At 39.7% G+C, this 20,553-nt stretch overlaps 1 protein-coding gene across 3 annotated transcripts in view; it reads right to left on the bottom strand.

Moving 5' to 3' along the window:
• Positions 1 to 4,387, bottom strand: part of LOC126755192 (uncharacterized) — a 260,812-nt gene extending 256,425 nt beyond the window's left edge. For all 3 annotated transcript variants that reach the window (XR_007666466.1, XR_007666467.1, XM_050467585.1), the window contains exon 1: positions 4,136 to 4,387. The gene's annotated coding sequence lies outside the window, so the exon portion shown is untranslated. The remainder of the gene's footprint in view (positions 1 to 4,135) is intronic.
• Between the last annotated feature and the right edge of the window lie 16,166 nt (positions 4,388 to 20,553).

Below are 20,553 nucleotides of genomic sequence, written 5' to 3'. Positions count from 1 at the left end.
CAGTTCTACATTTTTTTTTTGACAGATAGAAAACTTCAAATTTCGTTGCCAACTACTTGAAAAAATATCCAATTTTAATTTTGTGGAGTATTTAATTTCATACAAAATCTTTGAAACTTTCTTAGAGGTGTCTAAGAACTTATTTTTTAGAGTACGAAGCGAAAAAACAAAATTTCGTAATTTTTGACCCACCCTAATACAAATGAATATAGATTTTTTGAAAGCTCTTAGAAAGTTTCTACAAGCAGGAGCTCTCAATTAGGGAGATCTTCCGTCTCAGAGTTATAAATATTTTTTATTAAAATTTCGAAATTTTTCACCCACCTTAATGCAAATGAATATATATTATTTCACCCGTTAGAAAGTTTCTTCAAGTATTTGTTTTTAATTGGGAAGTTTCTTCTTCTTACAGTTCTATATTTTTTATTATCAGTTAGACAACTTCAAATCTTGATTCCAACTACTTAAAAATTATTTAATTTCAATTTTGTTAAGCATTTAATTTCATACAAAATCTGTGAAACTTTCTTAGAGGTGTCTACGAACATATTTTTTAGAGTACGAAGCGAAAAAACAAAATTCTTGAAATTTTTGATCCACCCTAATACAAATGAATATATATTTTCTCACCCGTTAGAAAGTTTCTTCAAGTATTTGTTTTTAACTGGGAAGTTTCTTCTTCTTACAGTTCTATATTTTTTATTATCAGTTAGACAACTTCAAATCTTGATTCCAACTACTTAAAAAAATATTTAATTTCAATTTTGTTGAGCATTTAATTTCATACAAAATCTGTGAAACTTTCATAGAGGTGTCTACGAACCTATTTTTTAGAGTACGAAGCGAAAAAAAAATTTTCGAAATTTTTGACCCACCCTAACACATGCAAAACATATATTTAATAGTTGCAGTTTTTAAAAACAGTTACTTAAGAGAAACATATGCACATAGAGGGTGCCATTCAAACTCTTTTATTAATTGCAGGCGAACACGCACGGCTTTTATCGCTTTGCATCCTCATTATAATTGCAAACCTTTTTTAGATTTCACTGAGAACTCAGGCATCAAAAGTACAGTTAATTGTTTCCTATTATATTTTATTTGAGATAAATACAGTTTTTGAAACATCCTAAATTTTGACTCGGTTTAAAAACTTTAAATAAGCTTTCATCATGTTTTTTAACTATCAAAATTATTAATAATCGAGCTCTGACTAATTTTGAAGTTATTGTTTAGAAACCATTCATCCGATTAGAACAGAGTCGGTTTTCCGATGTCCTCTTGTGTTCTGGTGTTGAATATTTGAATCTACACTTAGCTCAGCAAGCGTTGTTCTACAAGCAGAATAAACAGTTAGAGGTCCTCCGTACTACTGGCTCTTAGCAAACTCAATTTCAACACTATCAAAGAGGTTCACGAGCAGTGTGGTTAAGTACTTTGTCGGACGCTCTTTGCCAAAGCTGTAGCAAAGGCGAGGTGGTATCATCTGGTCACTTCCTAGTCCATTACCTATTTTTGGACAGAATGCGATTCAAATATCTCGGTAGACAAACCGTTGGCAAACCTATCAAAGTTTCTGGAACTGATATTAACCGTCTTAATAAATTTGTGGTTAGCTCAAACGCAGCGTCGATCTAGGAGGAACCACTTTAAGGAGTTTACAAGGGACAAATATCGGTCCAAGTAAGATCCATCGACCTAACCTAACCCTAACCTAACCTGGTCAGAACTCATGATCTCACTGTTCTGTAAGCAAGCTGATCGTTGTTTTTGTAAAGCCTAAAAGTGTGAAGAATTCTGATTTTTGATTGAAATTGTCTCAATAAAAAGGGTCTATTATTTCCGGAACAAAAAAACAATCGCCTTTGGAAAAGACATAGAATTTTACGAAAAAGAAAGGAAAAATAATAAAGGAGAAAGGGTTTATCTCTATTTCTGAAAAATCTGCAAGTCATACATCTAAAACTTAGACGTATGTTAAACCTTTTTATCGTAACTAAATAGCCATGTTATTTTGTCCAATGATTTCGGGATCTGAAAAGCCTCTTCTATCAGCCAGTTCATCAATCGTCGCTGGCTTGTTGGCGTAGGCCACAGACTTGACGTAGCCGCACAGGAAATAGTCTAACGGCGTCAAATCCCACGACCGAAGCGTCTAATTGACAGGGTCATTTCGGGAGATAACACATTCACCAAACTTTGTTTTCAATAAATCGATTATGGCATTCGTTGTGTGGCTTGTGGCGCCGTCCTGTTGGGACCACTTAATGTCCAAGTCCACAACAACGAAGTCGGATCAAAAATATTCGGTTATCATTGAGCTGTAGCGATTCCCATTCACAGCAACGTGTCGGTCTTGATCATCCCGGAAGAAGTATGGCCCAATGACGACGCCGGCCCATAAACTGCACCAAACCGTAGTTTTTTCGGGATGCAATGGTGACTCATGCAGTACGTGTGAATTGCTACCTGACTAGTAATGCATATTTTACTTACGGACGAAGCCGTTCAGCCAAAAATTAGCCTCATCGCTGAGGATGATTTTTCGATGAAAATACGGATGATTTTCAAGTTATTGCTCAGCCCAATTCACGAACACATGACGATTCTGATGGACAAGCGGCTTCAGTTCTTGCGTCAATTTGATCTTGTTATAATGTAAGCCAAGATCTTTTCGCAAAATTCAGCGCATCGATGTCACAGAGAAGCCCAACGCTTGAGAACGACGTGTGAGAGACTGATTTGGGTCTTCTTCAATTAAAACGCTAGCGACAGCAATATTCTCGACACTACAGGCACTTCTTTGTCTCACTGGCACGGGAACATTTTGTACTGTGCCTGTGGATTCAAATTCTGCCATGAAGATGATCTATTGTTGATCTGACAGGACGATTACGACGACCATAAATTGGATCAGTGACTCGTTGTTGGATCGTATATCTTTCTATAATTAAATGGCAAACCTTATTGAAGAGAAATGTCAAAATTTCAAGAAAAAATATGGCGTCGTTTGCTGTTCCTATTGGTCTACTTTTGTAATGTCCCTATTGAAAAACCCGTTATATAGCCTGCTCAGGGTATAAAAATAACTTTATGATAAAAGTGGTTTAAACTACATAGATAGATTCCATTAGTACCAAGTAGGAGCCTTTACTTTATTATCGAGCGTTAAAAAATTACTCAATTCTTATAAATCTAGATTTTTAGGAACTGAGTTATTTGCTAAATATTTTTTTTTTATTTATATCAATAAAAAGCTTTCAAATTCAGTAGTCGTCTGGGGCACTCTTGAAAAGTCAGGTTCACAAAATGAGTCTTTATATTGGTATAATTGTTTTGGAAAGTCTCTCTTAGTCTAATAGACAACGTATAAAACTCTCAACTCAAAATCTTTAATATTCTTATACCAATTACTTGTCCCTTATCAACATTTTAACGGTATTTTATAGCGGTATTTTTTTTTTCAAAATTAAAGTAAACACTTTTCCAAATAAGATCCATATTATGCACGAAATCTCTTAATTTAAACACTACAGTAAACTACTGCTTTAGAAATGTCGTCATGTATTTCGCAAAAGCAGAATTAGACCACACAACTACTTGGAAAATTATTACAATTTTTATTTTTTTTAAATAGACCACACAAGTACTTGGAAAATTACTACAATTTTTATTTTTTTAATTAGTATCTACTTTGTTTAAATTTTCGCCACAAGTTTCTCTTATTTTCCCCGCAAACTTTGTTTACTTTCGCTCAAAACGGCACACACCTTCATTAGACCGAGTATTTATGCTCGATTTTGAATGCAATAGTGTAACGGTTTCATATGCAAATTTTTGCATTGGAAAGCACCAAGGCAACGCGTGTGCCACATTTTTTGTTTAATCAATGCTGCAAGGCACGTGCAACGCCGGAAAGTGTTGGAGGTTCCAGTGCATTTACGAAATAACAACAAACAACACGAACAGGTGGGATGGAGATACAACTTTTTTTGATTTTATTTTAATATTTATATTTTATTATTTTTTATTTTATTATTTTTTAATATTTATATTTTATTATTTTTTAATATTTATATTTTATTCATTTTCACTTTGAAAAAATTAGAAAAAATACTTAAAGCTGTTAACACACCTTTATTTCACACAATTGGAGATAAAAACTTTTGCTGCTGCACAACCGTTATTTCGCCTGAAACCGTTTCGTTGCTGTACAATTACTACGTTCAAATTTTCGAAATTCGAAAACTCCACCAGCGACACACACAAAATACGCCTACCAAACGCGGCCAACGCGCTAAAAACACCAAAGCAGAAGTAAGTTTTCGATTCCTTCCGAAACAACCGTGTACTGACACTGCCAACGTCTGCTCAGCACACGCACCGCAAGGAAAATAAACGTTGTGTCACATGAGCGAGGCAACGCAATGTCGAACGGACGCAGCCACGCTCGCACAATGGGCCAAGCGCAAGCGAACGGGTGAGCGAACCTTTTTTCAGCGACGCAACCTACAGTCCCGCAGGACAAAAGCACACACACACTCGAACACAGCCGAATGTTTCACGCTACACTTGTTCGAAGGACAAGACGCATAATGGAGAGCGCAGCGAGAGTGACTAGTGTACAAAAGCACAGTCAAAAATTTACTCTCAAGTAAACAAACGGAACTAGGTATGTGTGTGAGTTTTGGAAAAATAACGGCATAACAACGTTACAGCGTTGCCACTTTGCGCGAAAACTGGCAAAAATTTGTTAGTTAACGGCATTTGCGACAAATTCGACTTATGTTAGTTGGAACTTCACGTTAAAGATTAGAAAAAATTAATGTTATTTCGAGATTCACAATAAAAATGAGAAAAATCAAAAATATTATACCGTTACTAAATATAAATTAACATGTATATTCACTGAACCAACTTTTCGTGAGAGCCGCCAAGAGTACGCTCTCACATAACACATAATCGCCTAGGCACGAAGTCAATCAGTCTCATACATGCCAGCAGTAAGCCGGTCTAACGTAGCATTCGCGTCGAGCGCGAGCCAACCAACTGTAACGGCATATACGACCGCATCGGCACAGCTAAAAACACACGCAAAAACACACGCACACACACGCTCATACTCACACGCGTTAGCTAAACGAATTTTTCAGCATATAACTGTTAAAGCCGACAAGTGCTCCTACATGTAGCGCATATAAAACGTATGCCTAGGGCTCACAAGCAATTTCCAATGTCTTCTCCCCACTCTCGGCCGGTTGGGGTTGGAATGTTTTTGTCTTTTTTGCTTGCCACTGAAATAAAAGCGCAAATAAGATTCAAATAAGGAGAATCAAATAAAAAGCTAAGAGATCATGTGTATGTAGATTGCACTTGCAAATTTTATACCCAACATACAAGTTAGGGAGTCAAAATTTTTAGTTAGATGGATAAATTTAATAACATTTTGAGACTTGATTGGTATTAGAAAAGCTTTTTTTATGGAAAATTCGCTACGTTCTCGAACTTAATTGATTCCAAGTAAGGTTCAAGACAAGCAAACTTAAAAGATGGAATTAATGCTCTTTGGGCGTTTGTAAACCAGGATCCATTTCTCTAAAAAAAAGGCCGTCTAATGAAGGAACATCATTTTAGGATGGTATTCATCTTCATTCAAGTCATTTGAGGAAAAGTAGCTGCACGAAAACCGACAAAGTACCCATGATAAGCGGGTCTATAAAAACTATTCTATAAAATAGACCCGAATTATGTCAAATCAGAGACCTTCACAATGGAAACGACGACTAAATGAGGTATTCTTCTTCAGGTCCTTCTCCACCTGGTCTTTCACCGAATAAGTACTATTGGTAGGGTGCTGCTGAGTCGCTGGATTTTATGGATGAATCGAAACTCAAGAGGAATGTTGGAGGAGGCTTCTGTCGGAAGCTCTCAATTAACTCTTACTTTAGGTTGCCGGACCAGTCCAGGGTCTCTTAAGGAGAAGTGGCAGCTACCATAAGTGGAGGTCTTCCTCTTCCTCTGCTTTCCCCGGCGGATACTGCGTCGAATACTTTCAGAGCTGGAGTGTTTGCATTCATTCGGACGACATGATCTAGGCAGCGTAACCGCAGTCTTTAAATTCGCTGAACTATGTCAATGTCGTCGTATATCTCGTACAGCTCATCGTTCCATCGACTACGGTATTCACCGTTGTTAACGCGAAAAGCACCAGAAATCTTCCGCAGAACCTTTCTCTCGAAAGCCCGTAACGCCGACTCATCAGATATTGTCATCGTACATGCCTCTGCACCATATAATAGGACAGGAAGGATGAGTGACTTATAGAGTTTAGCTTTTGTTCGTCGAGAGAGGACTTTACTTTTCAATTGCCTACTCAGTCCGAAGTAGCACCTGTTGGCAAGAGCAATCCTGCGTTGGATTTCCAGGCTGACATTATTAGTGGTGTTAATACTGGTTCCAAGATAGACGAAATTATCTACGACTTCGATGTTATGACTGTCAACAGTGACGTGGGAGCCAAGTCGCGAGTGCGACGACTGTTCGTTTGATGACAGGAGATATTTCGTCTTGGCCTCGCTTCATTATCCATTCTAGAGAAAACAGAACTAACGGCGCTTGGGCAGATGGAACGATGCAGCTACGTAGTTCATCGTTCAGGATACCAGCGCTTGACGTATATATCCAAAGGTCCCCCGGCCTTACTATCGACAGCCCTAATGTTTCATATATATATATATATGTCCGAGAACGTAGCGTCATATGTTTTAAGAGTTGTCTTGCTTGATCCATCGTTTTCCTCGAGACCTAGTCCTGACATTTTCTGCAGTGTTCTCGAGTCAACGAGATCTGAAGTTCAGACTCTTAATTCATCTAGTTACATCGGTTTCCCGAAAACTCTTCACGGCTTTTCCAATTTTTCTACCGGAAAATCAAGTATAGTTGTAATGTGATTCTCACCTGGAACGTAACTGGTTTTTAAAGTCAAAAGTCATTTTCGCAATTACCTGCTGACGTTTATAGATTATAGGATAGAGTAGGCTATAAAAATATAAACGTAAAAGGTTGGGATATAGATACATACATATAGCTCAGCGACGAGCACGACTCCCTGGTAACCAAAAAAAATCGACAAATAAAAGAAACGGAAATACGCTGAAACAGAGCAATTGCCAAAAATAAATAAGTACGGGTGATAAAAAAATTAAGAGGAAAAACGAAAACTAGAAGAAGCATAGACATGGTAGAGATGGCAAAAGACAACAAGTCTGCTGTTTAAAATTAAGAAGAGGAATCTTGCAAACTGTCTGCGAATACTTACGCCTGAGTGACTGGAAGTGTGAGTACACAAACTGGTAGCTGAATGACTTGCTGGCTGCATGGCAACTTGATTGGCGAAAAAATAGTCAATGACAATGTGAGTCTGTATATATATACGAGTATATATGTACATATATATTATATATACATATGTATATACGAGTACATGGTAGGCAGTGGGTGAGGGAGCATTCGATTAGGTGAGCTTTTTTATTGAAGTGTATTTATATATTTGAGAATTGTCACTCAATTGAGATGAGGAAGGAAGGCAGTACATCTTGGTATTGGCGAGTTCAGCAAAATATTGCCTGAGGTTCGATCGTGTGCACTAATTGCCGATTTCTGTAATGTAATTGCATTGCTGCTAATATCGCTCAAATAAAGAGCAGCAATTACTTTAATTTTAAGCTCACAAATTTTTGAAAAGTAATTGTCATTCAAAACTGAAAGCTCGAACACTTATTATTTCTCTGTTAAAGTAAAATAAGGTTAGGTTATGTAAACTGATCAAACCTTGTCAGGAGTCATGAAGGAATCCACTTGGCGAGCTGAGAATGTCAGTCCTATATGTTCCCAACAATTCCTAATTTTGTATCTAAAGAACCCTCGTAAATCGGCAAAGCGACCTGAACCTACCACAAATTTTTTGAGGCGGCTAAAATCAATTCCAGCTAATTAATTTAACCTCAGGCTGAAGAAAGTGTGAAAGCAAGTGTATAGATGTCTACAGACAGTGTCGAGTTAGAACTATCCTTATTGCGGTAGTTCCACCTTACGTTCCACCCTAGGTCAAAAGTATGACGCTACCGCACATATGGTGGTAGCTGACCAACGCTTACCAAACTTACACGAGGTCCGTTCCCAGCCTGATGTGATTTGGGCAAGGATGTTCTTTCTTGCGAGACCATCGGATTAGCAGTTTGCAGCAATTCCGCGGTGACCAGACATCCAAAAAAGTCTAATATGAAAGTATATTGATGTAATTGCTAAAGAGTCATTGATCAAGGAGCCTATATAGCGGCTCTACGATCGGAGTGTATACAGGTGGTTTACAGTTCCGATGCTAGCTACTTCTATCTAGTTAGCTGCCACTTCTGCTTAAGAGACCATGGACTGGTCCGGCAGAGTTAATTGAGAGCTTCCGACAAAAGCCTCCTCTAACATTCTTCTTGAGTTTCGATTCATCCGTAAAATCCAGCGACTCAGCAGCACCCTACCAATAGTACTTATTCGATGAATTAGTTCCACGGAAAATAAGCGTCCAGTAGAAGTTTTGACGACTCCTCCCTACTTATGGTCGCTCAAGGTCTTCGCTGAAGGCTCTTCATAAAACTCTTTGGATCCACTCCTCGAAATTTTGTTTTCAAGCGCTCAATCGTCGCAAGAGCTACTTCTGTGCGCTTTGTTGAACCGTCTTCAAATAGACTTCTCTGTTCTCTGGTAGCTTCTTATTAACTATTTGAGTTTTGAGAGAGCGGGAGCTTTAAAGAGAGTTTCTATTCGCTTCACTGAAAACTTCGATAAATTATTCAATCGTGCTGGCGGAGACCATTATGTCCGGCCTAGCGTGACCAGAGGAGTTGTTTGAAGCTCTCTGCATTACAGATTTCTAAGGTTAGTATTAGGTTTCCTTATTGCGCAAACTAAAAGAAATATATCTTTCAGAAATCAGGGGTGCAATTTCCTTAGGACCTTCTTCTTTATCGTAATAACGAAATGTTCCCAAAAAAATAAATAGATCTTCGCTTCATTTAAAATCAAGAAGAGTTGAATTGAGAATTAAGGAGCAGACCAAGTACTTGGGATTAATTTTGAACAGCAAGCTTATGTGGAAACTCAATGTAGAGGAGAGAGTGAAAAGAGACAGTGGTTACAACGCATGTTAGAAAATGCTGAGGACTACTTGGGGCCTATCACCTCACCTCATGTGTTGGTATTACACAGCTGTAGTCCAGCCAATCTTACTTTATAGTGCTCTGGTGTGGTGGACCGCTATGAAAAAAATTTCATACAGGAAACCGATGGAACGGGTACAGGGACTCGCTATTCTCTGCATAACGCGAGTACCACAGCAACGTCGGCAATAGAAAGGTTACCGAACATACCACCAATCGACATTGCAGTAGAAATCTCTATTGCGAATTTGGCAGCGCTAGGTGAATTCTCTACAAGGACCTTCGGGCATAGCTCAATAAGCGAGGGCCTGGTGGACGCATTAGACCGCATACCTGTACCCTTACTCTTTATTTGGGAGAGAAGGTTCCAAGTCACACTAAAGAAAGATGGATGGCGCAGAAGCCTGGGATGTACCAGCGGAACTTACAACATCTACACAGATGGATCCAAGAGAGGCAATGGAGTCGAATTCTGAATCTACTGCTCGGAGCTAGATATCAGGCGACTTCAAGCTTCCGGATTAGTACAATATCTTCCAGGAAGAAGTATTTAAAGTTTGGAAAGCGGCCAAGATAGCTAACAACGCAGGAAATAACATAAAAAGGATAAATATATACGACGGTAGCTAGGCAGCACATAAGACAATCATTTCACATCGCATTACGTCAGAAAACTTCATTAAAAGCATGGAAGCAGTAGACGTAGCATCTACCAAACAGCGGCTGCTTATTTTCTGGGTTCCGAAGCACAGAGGAGTTCCGAGAAACGAAGCAGCTGATGAAATTTCCAAAACTGAAAATCGCTGACAGGCGGATCAGGGCGAGATGGAATGCCTTAAGAACATGCAGTATATCCAAGATCCGGTGCAAGAGGCACTTAGAAAAACTCGCTTGCTTCTTACCACACGTTCTCAAAAAGACTGCCGGCCGACTGTTGGTCTCTTGACAGGTCACATCCTACTGGCATCACATGCGAGCCGGATGGGCATAAGTGATAACGATACATACAGAAATGCTGAGAAGTTAACATGAGAGAGATGCTGGATCACCTCATTTGCCTTTGTCCAGCACTTTCTTAATAGAACTCGACTCAAGTATCTAAGGAGCTTCGGAGTTCAAAGGACTGGAGGAAGTAACAAACGTGTAGACATTAAGTCGCTCTTAAAGTTCGCAAAAAACGTTGACGTCCTGGACAGGGAATACTTCAGCGAAAATTAAGCTGAACTTCCATTTGGTATTATTAAGGACCAGTGGGTCTCTGACCCCTCGAACACAAGTCCTTGTATAGAAAAATTTTTTATTTGAAAAGCTATCTTCACGAAACTTGGCAGAGGTTATTAACTAATGCAATGCTATAATTCTTGAAGAAATTGTTTGGATCGGTGTACTATAGCATATAGCTGTCATACAAATTGACACATCGAACTTAAGTTCTTGTATGGAAAACTTTTTAATTTGAAAAGCTATCTTCACGAAATTTGCCACAGATTATTTTTCAAGGCGATGCTACAATTTTTGAAGAAATTGTTTGGATCGGTGTATTATAGCATATAGCTGCCATACAAATTGACACATCGAACTTAAGTTCTTGTATGGAAAACTTTTTAATTTGAAAAGCTATCTTCACGAAATTTGGCACAGATTATTATCTAAAAGAATGCTACAATTTGCAAAGAAATTGTTTGGATCGGTGTACTATAGCATATAGCTGCCATACAAACTGACCCATCGAACTCAAGTTCTTATACGGAAAACTTTTTCATTTGACAAGGTGTCTTTACGAAATTTGGCACAGTTTATTACCCAAAGCAACTCTACTATTCTTCAAGAAATTGTTTAGATCGGTCCACTATTGCACATAGCTGCCCTACAAAGTGACTCTTCAAAATCAAGTCCTTGTATAGAAAACTTTTTTATTTGGAAAGGTATCTTCACGAAACTTGGCAGAGGTTATTAACTAATGCAATGCTACAATTCTTGAAGAAATTGCTTAGATCTGTCTACTATAGCATATAGCTGCCATACAAACTGACCCATCGAACTCAAGTCCTTGTAAGGAAAACTTTTTAACCTGACAAGGTATCTTCACAAAATTTGTCAGAGATTATTATCCAAAGCATTACTACAATTCTTGAAGGAATTGCTTTGAACGTCTACTATAGCATATAGTTCTCATACAAATTGTATTTCACTATTTTTTCAAAGGCACTCCCGCCACTTATTGCGCAAGGTGACTTTTTTTTTAAAAAGCGTAAATGTTTAAAGTATTGCTAAGTGCATACACACACCTACATACATATGTAGCCAATTTACGACTTAATCAGGTTAATAAAATTTTATTTGATCATACATTACGTATTGTAAGCACGAATAGAGGCTTTCATACCACTTTCTTTTATGCCCATATATGTGTGTTTGTGTGCGCAGGACTAATCAGTTTTCGACAAGTAATTTTCCTTCAATTTCCATTTCCGCTTACAATTACTCCACATATCCCTATGTGTGTATTAATACACCGTATATAATACAATAAAGGTAAGCCACCTGCTACACGACGCCGTTACACAAAAATCAACATGTGATTCCAGTCAATTAGATTGCGTGCCTGAGTGGCTAGAGCCCACTGCCACTTACAACAGACGCTTCGCACCTATTCTTCATGGCACATAGTACACACACATGTGTGTGTTTGTGTGCGTATGTGGCAAACATAAGGAAAACATGAAAATACTATCAAATACAATTACGCGTAGAATACACCTTATAAATAATAAATTATCAACACTCATACGCCCGGGTGCACCCACAAACTAAACAGCTGCCTGCTGGGGTATGGGCTTATAAATGAGTTAGTTGTTGGGGATGGTGGTAAGAGACCGCAGACTTTGGCAACATAACATATAAACACAAAGCACTCAGACTTTCTTTGACTAACGGCGAGCGTGAGCGCGGCGGCGGCAGCAACACGCCTTTGTAGTAAAACGCCGTAACAGCCGAAAATGGACGAAAACAAAGCTTGGCGCACCTTCGTTTCGTATGTATAAATTTATATATTATATGTATATGACATGACACTGCTCATAATAGAAAGCAACATTTCGCTTGCCACTCCCAGCTCATTCTACGCTCAATTATCGTTCGTTCGCCTTTATTGCCACCATTTATCTGCTACTTCTCCGCCGCCGTTCGTTACAACTCTGCCGCACTAAATAACTCTCCCGTGCGCTCTTTCACCTTCACGTGCCAAAATCTAATAAAGTCAAATGCCTGCAAATGGTTCGGGCACTCGTGTAGCCAAAAAAAAAAAAAACAAAAGAACACGACGCGCAAAACGGCACTCCGAAAAGGCCAGCGTGGCAGCAGAAACTATTGAGTACTCTAGAGTAAGGCAAAGCAAAAAAAGCAAACGCTAATGAATCCACTAAGACTGAAGTCATGCCTTCACGCACACACACACACCCACGCTAACCTTGTGCAAATTGACCAAGGCGCTCGGGCGAGTGGAGAACACATGCAACAATTCTAACACTTCGATGTTGGACCTCCACTTCCAACGGCACAATACTTGCCTTATGCGCCACGGCGCCTTAAAGTAGTCTAAGGCAAGTTGCATGCTGGCGCAAGCAAAAATGTCATCGATTAAGCAAAAACTGTTGGCACTTTAATTCTTTCTCTGAATTCGTTCATTGCTTCTTTCTTTTTGCTGAATTTGGTGGCCCTTTTTCACATCGTCCACTTTGGCAAGTGCTGCCAGCGGCAACACACAGCCGGCGTGGTCATAAATTGCTATTTCCGGAGTGTGCTTTTTTTGCCGCTTTGGTTGTTGTTGCAGTCATCAACGCTGGCAGCAAAGTGTGAAAATTGTGCTTGAAATGCAAATGCGTCCATATTTTTTATGGTACAGCAATATTTACGAGAAGTGTGAGAGGCGTTGACCAAAGTTTGATGGAATTTTGACAGCTGAAAGTGAGGCCTGAGAGTATCGATTATATGTTCTACGGTTGGGTCAAGTAATAGGGTTAATCTATGGATAATGTAATGGATCTTGGACATTTTAGGTTGTCAAATATCTTCCTTCCGCCTTTTTGTCTTTTGAATTGCTATGTATAAAGCGCTACTGAGCTCGTATCTGGCAATACTACACAACTTTGAAAGGTCTTGACATAACCTATAACCTATGCATGATTTGTTTAGATATTGCGTTCAACAGTAATAGACGTGTAAACATGGAGTTCACTAACGCCGAAATTCGCGCTACTTTAAAGTTTTCCTTCGTTAAAGGCAAATCCGCTAGAGAAACGTTCCGTGAAATTAATGGCGTTTTGGGCGATGGTACTCTGTCACTTCGAACTGCGGAGGAATGGTTTCGATGATTCAGAGCGGATGAAAACGACAACATAGATAAGCCAGCCGGCGGAAGACCTGTGACGACAAATACCGTTCAAATCATGGAAAACAACGAGTTAGACCGGCATGTGTCATCTCGTGACATCGCCCAGAAGATGGAAGTTAGTCACCAAACCATTTTGAACCATCTGCAGAAGGCTGGATACATAAAAGAGCTTGATGTTTGGGTGCCGCATGATTTGACGCAGAAAAACATTCTGGACCGAATCAACGCCTGCGATATGCTGCTGAAACGGAACGAACTCGACCCATTTTTGAAGCGGATGGTGACTGGCGACGAAAAATGGATCACATACGACAATATCAAGCGAAAACGGTCGTGGTCGAAGGCCGGTGAATCGTCCCAAACAGTGGCCAAGCCGGGATTGACGGCCTGGAAGGTGCTTGCTTTGTGTTTGGTGGGATTGGAAGGCAACCATCCACTATGACCTGCTCCCATATGGCCAGACTGGCGAGCAACAGGACCGCTTGAGGCTGGCGATCGACCAGAAGCGTCCAGAATTGGCCTACAGGACAACGCCAGTGCACACACTTCGTTGATGACTCGTCAGAAGCTACGGGAGCTCGGATGGGAAGTTTTATCGCATCCACCATATAGCCCGGACATAGCGCCAAGTGATTACTATCTGCTCCTATCCATGGCGAACGCCCTTGTTGGTGTAAAGTTGAACTCAAAAGAGGCTTGTGAAAAGTGACTGTCCGAGTTCTTCGCAAATAAGGAGGGGGCTTCTACGAGGGGGGTATTATGAAGTTGCCGTCTAGATGGAAACAGATTATCGAACGAAACGGCGTATATTTGAACTAAATCCGATCACTGTAACACTTTTTATAAGCATTGAATAAAGAGCAAAAAAGCGGATATTTGACAACCTTCGTCCTTTAGTTTATCCATTCAATAAGCTCCTTAAAAAGGATCGCCAGCTCCTCCTCATAAATCGGCAAAGCGTTTTGAGCTCATCACAATTTTATAAAGACAGTAAATTTCAAACCCAGCAACTTCGTTAGATTCTCCACAGGTGTGTTGACTGAGATATGTCAATCTCAATGTGGCAAAAACTGTACAAAAGAGAAAAAAGTGTTAAGATAATTCCATCTCGCCTTCCTCTCCATACAGCTTTGGCAAAAATCATGATATTGACTTTGATGAGTGCAAGTAGTTCAGAGGGCTTTTTAGAGTTGACTTTGGGTCAGAAGGATCTCGCAGTCGTACAAGTTCCGGTTGTTAAGCAGAGCTTACTGAGCGCACCGATTCGCTTGTAATCCGATGAAATTGGTGTAAGGGTGCCCTCCGTAGCAGGCTTATCGGCTTTGTAGTTTTTTACAATTCCGCTGTGACGTCCACTTAAAAGACGTCAAAGAAAGCTACTCCCCAAGGTGGAGTACTATCTCCGCTTCTATGTATGTTCACAGACTATCAGCAGTATTATTACTACCACTCTCAGTACAATCTAGGACTGGGCATCGTAAGCGGGTCTGGGGTTGAAAATGGAGAAAACGGATCTGCTTGTGTTCACAAGAAAGCACAAAATTCCCCTATGGAGGTTCCCTTCTAAAAATGGGACACAACTCTCACTCAAGCACCACACCAAGTATCTTGAGATAGCCTTAGACAGTCAACTGTTGTGAAAGCACCACGTGGAAGAAAGAGTGAAGAAAGCCAGCTATGCTTTGTATGTGTATAGGCAGTTGCTCAGCACAACCTGGGGGCTCTTTCCTGCTCTCATGCACTGCTGCTAGACAGCTATTGTTAGACCAATTCTGCTCTACGGTGCAGTAGTATGGTGGACAGCCATACAGAAATCTACATACCGAAAGCCAATGGAAAGGGTTCAGAGGCTCGATGCGCTGTGCACAACGGGAGCTTTAAGAACAACTCCAACGGCGGCTCTAGAACTGGTACTAAGCCCGCCAACTATAGATCTCTTCGCTGAAAATTGCGCAGGAAAAACTGACGGGTGTAGCTCCATGGGTAGTGGCGGTTGGTATGTTAGCTATGCGCAACTCTAAACATCTATACGGATGGCTCGAAAATGAATGATGGCTGTTGGTGCGGGAATTCATATACTGTCCAGAGTTAGGCATAAGACAACCTTTTAAGTTGCTGGAGTTGCAGTTTATTTCAAGTTGAGGTCTTTGCTGTTGCGAAAGCCACGAAGCTGGCCTCTAATGCACCTGACGGCAATTCTAGAGTCTAGATATACGTACACAGCCAAGCAGCAATCAAAGCAGTAACCTCGAATCGCATATCGTCCAGAAGTGTCTTGGGAAGCTAGGCGGCAGCAGAAAGTGTTGACAGAATCAAGTAACTTCACCAGGGCCACAAAGGCATCGAGGGTAGTGAAATAGTGGACGAGATTGCCAAGAATGGTGCTCGGCTAATATCCGAAAACATGATCAACATTGGAAAACCCATGCATTGTCTATTCTACGATCTTGACAGAAGCGTGGTAAAGAAAATCAAAACCCGATGGAACGAGCTGCCTGGATGCAAAACTGCAAGAGTCATGATCGGAAGTACACAAGATCCCTATTGCCACTCGGTACAAGAGACTGGCCTACCAGATTAATCTAACCTAACCCAACCTTCTAGACACAAAATCCTGACTTTTACTCAAGCAATCACTTGCACAGACAGACGAACTGACAGGCGGGCTTGTGGAACTCAACTCATCTTATCAAAATAATCATTTTAATATACAAAACTCTTTTAAAAAGAAAAAATATTTATAAAAGTTTGATCGGTCAGTTTGTATAGTTGTCCGATATTGGCGGTTCCGATAAATGTGTAGCTTCTTGAAGCTAGTGAAGTAGTGTGCAAAATTTCAGATCGATATCTCAAACACTAAAGGACTAATTCGCATATAAACAGGCAATCAGACGGATGAACTATTGGACACGACTAAGCCAGCTCAGCTCGTCATGCTGATAACACTGTGATAGCTTTTTTCAAAACAAAAAAAAGACAAGACCAAATTCAACGGTTTCCCCCTATTTCGGGTCCTACGAATCGAACTGCATCATTACTTTTTTGAGTTACAATCATGGTTTCATATAAAAATTTTTGTTGAAGTTTTTCATCAAAGTGGCCCATTGTAGGAGAAAGGCACATTTTTCTTCGGTCTCTAACTTTTTTAATGTTGACTTTTTTGGTAAACTTTCTTTGGCAAAGCTTCTCAGAATAAGTTCTTAGATGACTGTAAACCCCAAAATCAATGTTTTTTGTAACCTTATCGCCTTGCTTACTGGTTTGCAGATAGGATACACAAAAAATATGTGCTTCATTTGTCATTGGGACACAAGGTACCGCGGAAACCAATATAGAATGCGTGATTGGAAGGTTCGCACAGAATTTCATTTAAATGTGGCAAATGTTATCCATATTCCGCTGATACCAGCTAATAACGTTTTGCTACCACCACTGCACATAAAATTGGGAATTGTCAAAAATTTCATAAAAGCAATAAATCGAGATGCCGAAGCTTTTAAATGTTTGACAGAAATATTTCCAAGACTAAGTGTTGCGAAAATAAAAGAAGGTATTTTAACTCTTTTAATAGAACGAATGTTATGTTGATACCTTATTTTCAATTGTTCTCAATGGCCCCGATATAAGAAAACTTATGAAGAACGCAAAATTCGCAGAACTTCTAAGGCCAAATGAAAAAATTGCCTGGAACTCCGTTATGACCGTTATGAAGATTGAAAAAAATATGTGGATGACATGGTAGACGCTTTTGAAGAAATAGGTGTGAATATGTCCTTAAAAATTCATTTCCTTCACCATCACAAGGACCATTTTGAGCAGCAAGTTCCGACTGAATCCGATGAGCATGGAGAAAGATTTCACCAAGTCGCCGCCCCCCTTGAGCATTGGTACAGTGGCAAAAAGCTTGACTCGTTGCTTGCTGATTTGTGTTGGACATTGATAGATGAGTCTTATTAAATTTAATTTAAATATTGTGTACAAATTTATGATACTTATTGATAACACTTATAAAATACAAAAAAAATAAAACAGCACACAAACATAGTTAGTGTAGCTTTTTTAAAAAATACAATTTTTGTTAAGTTTTTTTTCTAATGGTTAGTTTGCTCAGAACGTTGTCTTTGCTTAAGTTTCTTACTATTACAAGATGTCACTTAATGTATAAGTATCAAAGGGTAAATTAAAATATTGACGAAACGTGAGGGAAAAAACATTAAAAAAAATTGATTAAATTTCAGTTTTTTCGACATATTGGCTATAAGGACACAACAAACATTGATTTTGGGGTTTACAGTCGTCTAAGAACTTAAAGACGGACTTATTCTGAGAAGCTTTGCCAAAGAAAGTTTACCAAAAAAGTCAACATTAAAAAAGTTAGAGACCGAAGAAAAATGTGCCTTTCTCTTACAATGGGCCACTTTGATGAAAAACTTCAACAAAAAATTTTGTATGAAACCATGATTGTAACTCAAAAAAGTAATGATGCAGTTCGACTCGTAGGACCCGAAATAGGGGGAAACCGTCGAATTTGGTCTTGTCTTTTTTTTTTGACTATCACAGTGTAATTTATATATACTTATTTACTTACAAAGTCTCCAACGTTTCTTTTTTGTGTGTTACAAACATCGTGGCAAACTTAGTTTGCCCTGTGCAGGGTATAAATATAGAATACTTTGGCAGACACCGCTTGAAGCAGTATCTCTAGCACAATCTAAATCATCAAAGATCGTTTTGCACAAAACGCAAAACTATTTTTATTTCCACATTTTTACGTGACAATTTTGCATTTCACACGCTCACACACACACACAGGCATGCGCAAACACATAAATTGGAATTCAAGACTCAAAGCGTGGCGGGCATGCCACATTGGTGGCACATAGTTGTGGGCCAGAAGCATTTTAACAATTCAACACAACACAAAACAAAAATTAACAACAACAACTACAACAAGTGAGAGAACAACTATAACAATAAGCAAGTGAACAACTACAACAACAAGCCACTATTTACAACACAAATTTAATTTAATTGCAAACCAATGCAGCAAAGTGGGCGGTTACTAGCCGCGTTGTGAGTATCCGGTCCGAGGCAGAGTTGCAACGCGCGCCATTATCAGGCAGCCAGACAGTTTGTCCCGACAGCGGCGTGATGGCCGTAATGGCAACTCCGAAAAATTGAATTGCAACGCCAACGAAACTCACAATTTTCGCAGAACTCTTTTGCTCGTTAAAAGCGCCTTCGGTGTCTGCCACACAACATGACGCCGCCCGCGCGTCGCACCGACCATCGCAGTGGCTGGCTGCGTGTCTGTCGGTCGGACGGTGACGGTCTATTTGTCTAGGCGTCTCGCAGCTGTCTGTCCATGCAGCCTGTCTGGCATTTTCGGTGCACAAAATGTTCGACGACCGTCCACACAGCCACTGGCATAAATATAGTTACACATATGTGCCTGTGTATGTGCATGCATACATTGGCTCCCACGTCCTTAGACATATGTAAGTGTTTGCTGCGCATATATTTACATATTGTCACGTAAAATACATAAGCATGTATACATGTGTGTGTGTGTGTGTGTGTCTGTTAAGGTTACATGAATGCCATGCACCAGACAACGCCACAGACAGCGCAGCCTCGCTCCGCTTATTCGTCCACTCGCCTATTTGCCTTGCAGCATGTTTGTATATACTACACATATGTACTTATATATACATACATATGTATATATTTACTCTACATTTATGTATTATGGCTATGGTTTGGCCTGCTCGTCTGCCACGAATTTCCCTGTTGATTTTTGTTCGTTAATTCTACAAATATATATGTACATATATGTGTATATGTATCTGCTTGTGTCTACATGTGCTTACTTAGTGCTCTCAGTCCCATAGACACATATGTACAGGCTATGCTAACATTTTTGTTTATAACACTCATTTGCATGAATTTAACAAGAGCATACATTTAGGCGCACGAACTTTGGCAGCGCGCGCAACAATTGCATGCTCAGCCACGCTCATGCAATCAAAATAACGGTACGTTGCGAATTTAATGCAAATATTTAAATGTACAAAAGTATTTGCCAGTATTTATACACACACAAGTATATATATACATTAGGGTCAACCAAAAACAAAATAAAACATTAATTTTGAATTTATAAGTTAAACAAGAAAAAACCTTGGTTTAGACGGCTCCAACGCTATAATACCCCTCACAGAAAAAAATATGAAGATATCTATACTGGTTTTCATGGTCCAATTTATTTGGCAGCTAAATGCTATAGAGTCGGATTGCAATTATCCATGGCAATTTCCGTGAAGATAACCCTTGATTCCGTTCGGTCAGTTTGTATAGCAGCTTATGCTATAGTGGTCCTATATTGGCGGTTCCAGCTCATGTGGTACTCTTTACAAGGAGTTACAAAATCCTGACATGGAAACTCCCGAACCTCAACAGGGTTGTGTTAACAATTAAGGACCACACCAAGTATCTGTTAGTAATGTTGGATAGCAAACTGATGTGGAAACTCAATGTGAAGGAGACATACCAGTGATCCCTTAAACATAACAATTCGTCCATTTATCCATTCATCCGTGTGTCCATCCATCCAGCATGTTTATCCGTCCGTCCGTTTTTTATCCGTTCGCCCGTACATCCTTGCGTCCATATATCCGACCGTTCAAACGTCCATGCGTCCACACGTCCATCTATCCATCCATCCGTCCATCCATCCATTCAGCTGACCGCCCGTCCTTCTATCCATCCGTCTATTCATCCATCTATCCAGCCGTCTGTCTCTCCAGCCTCCCAACCGTTCCTCCGTCTGTCTATGTAAGATGCTTGTCAGGAGATTGATATTGCACTTCATCCATATGTGGCTGTAACCATCCTACTGTTGATCTGTCCGTTTATTCTTTTTGACAAATGAAAATTAATGAAGTGAGA

This window comes from Bactrocera neohumeralis, chromosome 4 (genome assembly GCF_024586455.1).
Source record: "Bactrocera neohumeralis isolate Rockhampton chromosome 4, APGP_CSIRO_Bneo_wtdbg2-racon-allhic-juicebox.fasta_v2, whole genome shotgun sequence".
Taxonomy (NCBI): Eukaryota; Metazoa; Arthropoda; class Insecta; order Diptera; family Tephritidae; genus Bactrocera; species Bactrocera neohumeralis.
The sequence above is the reverse complement of the archived record's forward strand: the minus strand, read 5'-3'. Positions and strand labels throughout refer to the sequence as shown.